The sequence below is a fragment of the Cyprinodon tularosa genome, unplaced genomic scaffold (assembly GCF_016077235.1).
Source record: "Cyprinodon tularosa strain WSP-4 unplaced genomic scaffold, ASM1607723v1 ctg213, whole genome shotgun sequence".
NCBI classification, from domain to species: Eukaryota; Metazoa; Chordata; class Actinopteri; order Cyprinodontiformes; family Cyprinodontidae; genus Cyprinodon; species Cyprinodon tularosa.
The window spans coordinates 613,232-621,007 of NW_024038792.1; positions in this window are offsets into that span (position 1 = coordinate 613,232).

A 7,776-nucleotide genomic window follows, 5' to 3' on the forward strand; every position below is an offset into this window, starting at 1 on the left:
CTCATCTGATCTACCTGCTTCAGCTTCTATTTAAACAGCCCTCTAACCAGTCATCAGTGCCAGATTATTCTCGAGCCTTTGTGAGAGTTCGCTAGCATACCTGATTGTGTTCTGATCGCCTGATCCTGACCCATTCTGTTGGGATCCGGAGGTTTGCCCACCAGAGGGCGCCAAGGATCCCTTCCTGAGGGCTTGTGCTCACCTGCCACCAGCTGTTATTCATTTGCTCATCAGGAGACCTGTATATAAGGAGGCAGAGGACATCACCCCAGCGCCAGAGTGTTTGCCAGTTATGGTTAGCAAACCTGAGCCAACCTGCCTGTCTGAATCTTTGACTCCCTGAAAACCTGAACCAGAACCTGATCTGTTTTGTCTTCTCTGCTTCCCAGGTTGAACCTGTCTGAAACCACAAACCCTGAAGAGTTTCTCTGTTGGAAATCTGTCTGTCTGATCTCTGAAGAACCCTGGAGAATCAAACCAGTCAAAGACCTGCCTGCCTGCTCCCTGAAGAATCTGAAAGGGTAACTCAAACCTGTGATCTGCAAACCAAGCTCTGCCTCCACCAAGCCCTTAGCCTGCCACCAGCCTCTGGACCCTCCTGGTTCCCCCCCTCTGCCGCTCTGCTCAAACTCCAGAACAGTGAACCCAGTCGTGACCAGTCCTGGATCTGATAACCCCCTGACCTGTTTATTGTTCCGATTATTTAATAAACCTTCGAACTTTTCCCAGTCTCTGAGTGTGTTCTGCATATGGGCTAGAATCCTAAACCCATCATGACACATTCTGCCTTTGTGCCTCTGAGCTTGCCTGTTCCTGTTCTGATCTGTTTGCATGACTTGTCTTTGGACTCCTGCTGGATTCTGCCTCTTAAAACCCACCTAAATTTAAGTCATCCTTGCCTATTTCCTAGCCTGACGTAGTCCGACTCAATTCTAGTCAGAATATGAGTCTGATACTGCTCCATAGAGCTGTGATTATGGGGCGTGTTTCGAACGAACCAGGAAAAAAATGCCTCTGCGCTCAATTGGATAGACCTACAACCAATAAGAGCAACGGAGTGCGTGACGTATGTTAAGCGAGGCATAGTTGTTGTCCACAAAAATCAAAGCGTGCAGTTGCACGCCTAGAATAAGAAGATGAGACTTGATCGCGTTTCTCTGTTCCTCTTTTAAAATTAATTTGCTGTCGATATCTTCTAGAACAGACCTAATAGCAGAATCTACTCACCTCAACTCTCCAGCGGCAGCCATTACTGTTGTCACCCAAGCGCGCATTGGTCACGTGGTTGATTACGTTACTGTTGGTCATCTGTCCATCATCGTATAAAGCCCGCCCTGACAATTTGATTGGATCGCCTGACAGTGGGCGATAATACTCGCGCTACTATGGAGCAGAGCCAGACCGAACCTCCTGACCTCAACTTTTGTGGGCGGGACTAAGTTCGGAATGGCACCCAGGCTACCTATTTCCCATCCCCAACAAGAAAAGCAAATAACTGAGGAACTGTAAGCCCAAATTGCATGTGTGATCATTTCAAAGCTAACACCTTCTAGTTCCTGAAAATATAAAGAGTGAAAATAGTGTGAATAAAATGCAGCCTAACTGCATCAGTTCAAACAAAAATAATATGTCTATTTTGAACAACAGCAATAAAAACAGGCTTGAGAATAGGCATGTCTCATTGTATTACAGTTATTCTACATCATATCAACCAAAAATGCAGAAAATGTCAGACCTCTAGGTATAACAGTTCCAGAGCTGTGGGGCTTTTGATGTCACCAGCATCTCCAAACCTCTCCAAATGCACCAAATTGTGCCAAATGTCCCATTTGACCCATAGAATGACATTGAATCATTTAGATGGCCATTAAATATTTATGCAAGTATTTTTCCACTTTTTTTCATTTTCATCTATTTTCTATATATATGTGCAAATATATAAAACTATCCCATTGGGTATCTACTCGGTGCATGATTGGCTGACAGGCAGCGCTTGTGAGACTTTACTGGCTTTCCTTGAATCAAATTGAGTCATACAAAGATGGGGACAGTTTTGTCCTGAAGTTAGGAAGACGATGTAGAAAAAACAACCAAACATGCTGTTCAGAAGCAGTCTGTCTGGATTCGACTCTTTCCTCTGAGCTCAGAGTGAACTCATAACCAGAAGATCCAGTGAATCTGCCCCTGCTGTTGAACCACTGTGCGCACAGCGATTAATAAATGCTTGTTTTGATAAAATCTGATCTGTCTGCTTGAATTCTGGGTCCTATGTTCAGAGTTTCTGACAAAAAACACTCTCACCACTGAGATCAGATGGGAACAGGCAGGCTCACGGGTTGAGAGGCAGATCAGGTCAGGATCTCACCACTGGCTAGAAAAAACATAATCTGGCCCTGATGACCTGGAGCAAGCACCTTAAATAGAACCTGGAGCAGGAGGATCAGATGAGCAGTGATTAGAAACCAGGCAGAGTTAGACAGGTGAGTGAAATTAATAATTATGCCAGTCATCAGCTCCAATATCATGACAGTGGTTCTACAAATATCAACTATAGCTTTCTAAGAATCAAACCATATATTCCTGCAGCCTCTAACAAGGTAAACTCCCCGTTTCATTGTTCTGTCCTGCACCAAAGTTCTGTTGTTTAAGCTCAGATATGATTCTGTTATCTTTATGCAAGAACAATCAGACATTGTTTTGCCCTCTTTGCATTTGTCCTAAGCAAAACCCTCTGGGGTGTGGATGTCAGCTGGCTGTTTGTGTGTTTTGTTGTTTTTAGGTGAAAACACTTTGCTTGTTTTTTTTTTTTTCTTATTTATCTATTACAGGAACAAAGTATATTTGTAGCATTTCTGTACATTTTTTATTTTTTTGAGAACAAAGAACACACACAGAACACCTCTGGTAGTAAAACATAGTGACATATATACATATACTCACACATACACCCCTCCGGAGGAAAAAGAAGAACAGGAAAAATAGAAAATAAACAACTAGATAAATAAAGGTAATAATAAAAAAAATAAAATAAATAAATAATAACAAAGATAAAATAAAATAAAACAAATACATAAATGGGGGGTAAGCTAGGTGCACAGGGGGATTACATTTGTACATTGAAACAACAAACTCAATAAATGGTTGCCATTTATAGTAGAATTTGTTCAAGTTACCAGTTCTAATTTTCTCCACCTTCAAAAAGGACATGACCTCTTTAATCCACATTGTAGTGGATGGGGCTATAGTTGATGTCCAGTTAAGGAGAAGGCAGTGTTGGGCACATTACTTTGAAAAAGTAATTAGTTATAGTTACTTCTCCAAAAAAGTAACTGAGTTAGTGACTGAGTTACTCCACAATAAAAGTAACTAGTTACTAGTAAAAGTAATTATTGCGTTACTTTTGCGAGTGTATGAAATAAATAACTGGGGATGTCTAATTCTGAAATCCTGTGTTTGGGTTGTTATAGATACTGCAACATGTAGCTATATCTATCTATCTATCTATCTATCTATCTATCTATCTATCTATCTATCTATTCCATCCATCCATCCATCCATCCATCCATCCATCCATCCATCCATCCATCCATCCATCAATCCATCCATCCATCCATCCATCCATCCATCCATCCATCCATCCATCCATCCATCCATCCATCCATCCATCCATCCATCCATCCATCCAGATTTCTCTCTTTCTCCATATAGGCTAATGATCGTTCACGCTCTCCATATTTCTCCTGTGGGGCGAGCACAGGGCGGCTGTTACGCGCCTTTAGCAAGCATGCGCGTTTCCTGTCGCTTGCGCGGTGAATCATGTCGCCTGCGCTGTGCGGAGATGCAGGGGAAACCATATCTGATGGGGAAACGCAGCTCGACGTAACACCGGTATTTCCATCTGGAAAACGCTGTTTTGCCGCTGGAGTCCTCCTCACTCTCCATCCTCCCCTCTCTCATGACATGCGCACAAGTCCTATCATGAAAAAAGGTTAATTGTGCGACCTGAGTAACGTGCAGTAACGGGGTGTTGGCAATTGTAACTGCGTTATAGTTACAGTAAGAGTAATCATTTTGATAACTCGTTACTAAAAAAAGGTAGCGCCGTTAGTAACGCCACTACTTTCAACGCCGTTACTCCCATCACTGGCAGAAGGTGCACCTCGCGATCACAAAGGTAAAAGCTATCACTTCCAACTCTCTCACAGAGTATTGACTATATTGCTCCGGGAGACCAAAGATACCAGTATGTGCTGAAGCATCAATAGTTCTTGAAAGTACAACAGACATGGTGAGAAAGTAGACTTGCCAAAAATTTGTGAGAGCTGAGCATGTAAAAAAAACATGAGTGTAAGATTGCAGGGTGAACTTCCACATCAATCGCATACATCCACCATATTTGGGGAGAACTTTGCCAGCCTGGTTTTTGAATAATGACATCTGAATACTACCTTGAACTGTATCAAACTCAGGCGGGCACATATAGAAGTTTTGTGAATGGCTGCCAGGGCCGCCTCTCACCAATACTCATCAAAAACCAGCCGCAGCTCATGCTCCCAAGCTCTCTTAGTGTTTCTACTTAGAGAGATGTCATATGACTGAATCGAGTTATAAATCTTTGAATTTAAAGACCCTTGCAAGGGGTTAAGTTGTATAAGTTCGCCCCACGATTGCTCAGGTGGCAGGTGAGGGAAGTCGGGAAATAAGGATTTTGCACATGCCCTTATCTGAAAGTATCTAAACAGGTGGGAGGGCGGGAGGGCGGGAGGTTGATTTCAGAAGCCAAATCAGTAAAAGAGCAAAACAACCCTTCCTTTTAAAAATCTATGAAACATTTTAGTCCCTTATCTTGCCAGGAGGAGAAGGTCGGGTCAGTAGTAGCGGGAGTAAACAGTGGATTTTTCAGAAGTGGGGTTAAGGCTATAGGGCCTGTAAACTTAAACTGTTTCCTAAACTGAAACCATATTATCAAAGTATCTACATCTATAGGGTTGTTAGGCCAGATGGATTAACATAGGTTGGACCTGTCAGTAAATCCAAAGGTGAGGCTGAGGGACATGAGTGTGCTTACAGTTGACACCGTGGTATATCAACTGAATTAGACCAAAAAACAATTTTAGTTAAGTTAGCAGCCCAGTAATAAAGCTGAAAATTGGGAAAGCTGAGGCCACCATAAAACTTACAGTTCTGAAGCATTTTTAGTCTTACTCTGGGTGTTTTGCCGTTCCATAAAAAGTGAGCTATAACCGAATCCACTGATTAAAAAAAAACTTCTTGGTAAGAATACAGGTAGATTTATGAAGAGAAATAGAAATTTTGGCAAGATGTTCATTTTAACAGTACCAATTCTCGCAATTAAAGAGAGTGGGAGGTCGACCCCCATTTTTGAAAATCTTTTCTTATGTCCGCAAAGAGTGGAAGAAAATGTTTAGAGTACAAAGACTTAAAAGATCTAGTTATGCTGAAACCAATATACCGAAAACCCAAAGGACACAGCTTAAAAGGAATATCAGACTGGGAGAGCTGCAATGCCAGTTGGTTAACCGGATAGCATTCGCTTGTGGCAACATTAACTTTATACCGTGAGAACTGGCCAAATCTGTGAAAGAACTTAACAATGGTAGGGAGGGTTCCTAAAGGATCAGTGACATACAAAAGCGAATCATCTGCGTATAATGATAGCTTTAGTTCTGCACGACCCCTGATGATCCCACTAACACCAGGAGAGGTTCTCAGAAAAATACTCAAAGGTTCTATTGCAAGTGCAAACAAGAAGGGCAACACGGGGCAGCCCTGCCTGCAACCTCTGTTTACACATTGCTTGTTTTAAAATGACTGATTAGCGACTTTAAATTTAGTTAGAGTCAGCACAAATATGCCTGACAAAAGTGGAACGTCCATGTTTTGTAACTCAAATCTAACAGCAAAAGCTAGCTTAAAGTACTTGCTAACCCAACTTACTGGACACACAGAGTGGTGATTGTAAAGAGTGATTCAGGAAAACATACGTATCTTAAATCACCTGCTCAATCACAGCATCATATGCTCATGCCATTTCATGTTTTAATAAAACGAATTATTGCTTGTCTTCTGTGTGAGTCTTTCATAGTTAAAAGGTAGTTTGCATGAGCTAAATGATTAGAGAATTAAACTTTTGAAAGAATCTTTTAAAATCTCATTCTGTAATACTAGTAATTCAGTACACTCAGATTACACTGCTATGCCATCACTAGTCCCACAGATTGCCCCATAGGGTCCCCGAGCAAGACCTTCGGCATTATGATGCATTAAAGCCCTCTGCCTCTCAAATAGATGGGTTTAATGTGGAGCAAAACCTTTAATGTAAAGTCCCAATGATGAATGAATGCGTATTATTTGCAAGGGTTCCTGTGTGTGTGTGTATAAGTGCGAGTGATGCATCTTTCCAGAGAGGATCTTGGTGGCGTACCTGGGTAGCCTCCACAGGTAGAGCTCATCAGAGTTCTGGGATTAAAAGTGCAGCAGAACCTTCACTCAGCGCTGGATGAATAACGTCTACCGGTAGTCTCTCTGCCTATCTCTTGTTGTTACTCTACTACTCGTTTACTATCACCTGTTTGCCAATAGAAGCTCAGTCATTGTGTTTGCTGCCTCTAGGTTTTCTCTTGTTGGATTCCACTGATTCACCTCCTGTGGATTAACCTGGAAGTTACCTGCCTTCCTGCTCCATCCTTCATCATTTCCTGCCTGGCTTCATCAGAACTCCTGGTTCTGTGTATTACCACCCATCTCGCACTATCAGAGGAACAATCATCAACCTTTCCCCACACAGGAAACCCTGGCCATCATCCCAGCACGGCTGGCCCAGTGTCATGATCGAGGGGATTTTTCTGACCCACATGCAGGAAACCACAAGCAGAATTCAAAGGATCGGTTATCTTTATTAAGCTGAAAACAGAATCCAGGCAGGGTTCAGACAGATCAGCTGCTTCTGAAAACGGAAAGGAGGTGTTATAGGGGGTTGGGGAAGGGCATCAGTCCAAGTGGAGAAAAGAACGTGAGGACGCTTACTGTTCCAGATGAGTAGCCGATTCCGGAGGGGGCTTGTGGATTGGAAAGGTGGGCTGGAGACCAAACGGTGGAGAGCGGGCTGGCAGACGGAGTAACAGCGGAGCCTGGAGGAAAAATACAGCTGGATGAGCTGGAGCACAGGTGAGTCAGCAACAACCTGACAGTTCAGATTCAAATCTCTGGGAGAGTTTACTCAGGGAGAGAGACTTGATATTACCAACTGAGTCGGACAATCAGGCGGTGAATGGTAATCCAGCTGCTCCTTATAGGTGCTGCACCAGATGAGAAACAGGTGAGTCACCTGTCGGGTTGGCACGCCCTCCAAATGGAGATCTGTTGGGAAACCTGAAGTCTCAGCCACACACAGACACCATGACACCCAGAGTCATTCAGAAATAAGGTCCTACTCTTACTCTTCACCCTGACGTTCTTTCAATCGTGGGTCTCCAAGGCATTTCACCATTCTTCCTTGTTCTCTGCCTTCGCCATGTTCCTCTTTATGTTCCTCTTCATGTTCTTCTCCCCTGTAATCAATTCTATCTTGTCTATCCACGTTGTGCATCGTTGCCCTCATCCCTGTTTGGCATGCGCTTGAGCCATGATCATTTTCAAGTCCAAACCAGATGAGGCCCGGCTGACATGACTGAAGTACAGGAACTTTTTTGTGATGATCTTATCTAGCATAGTCGGTCTAGAAGTAAGATCTGTTTTATCAATTCCAGATCAAAT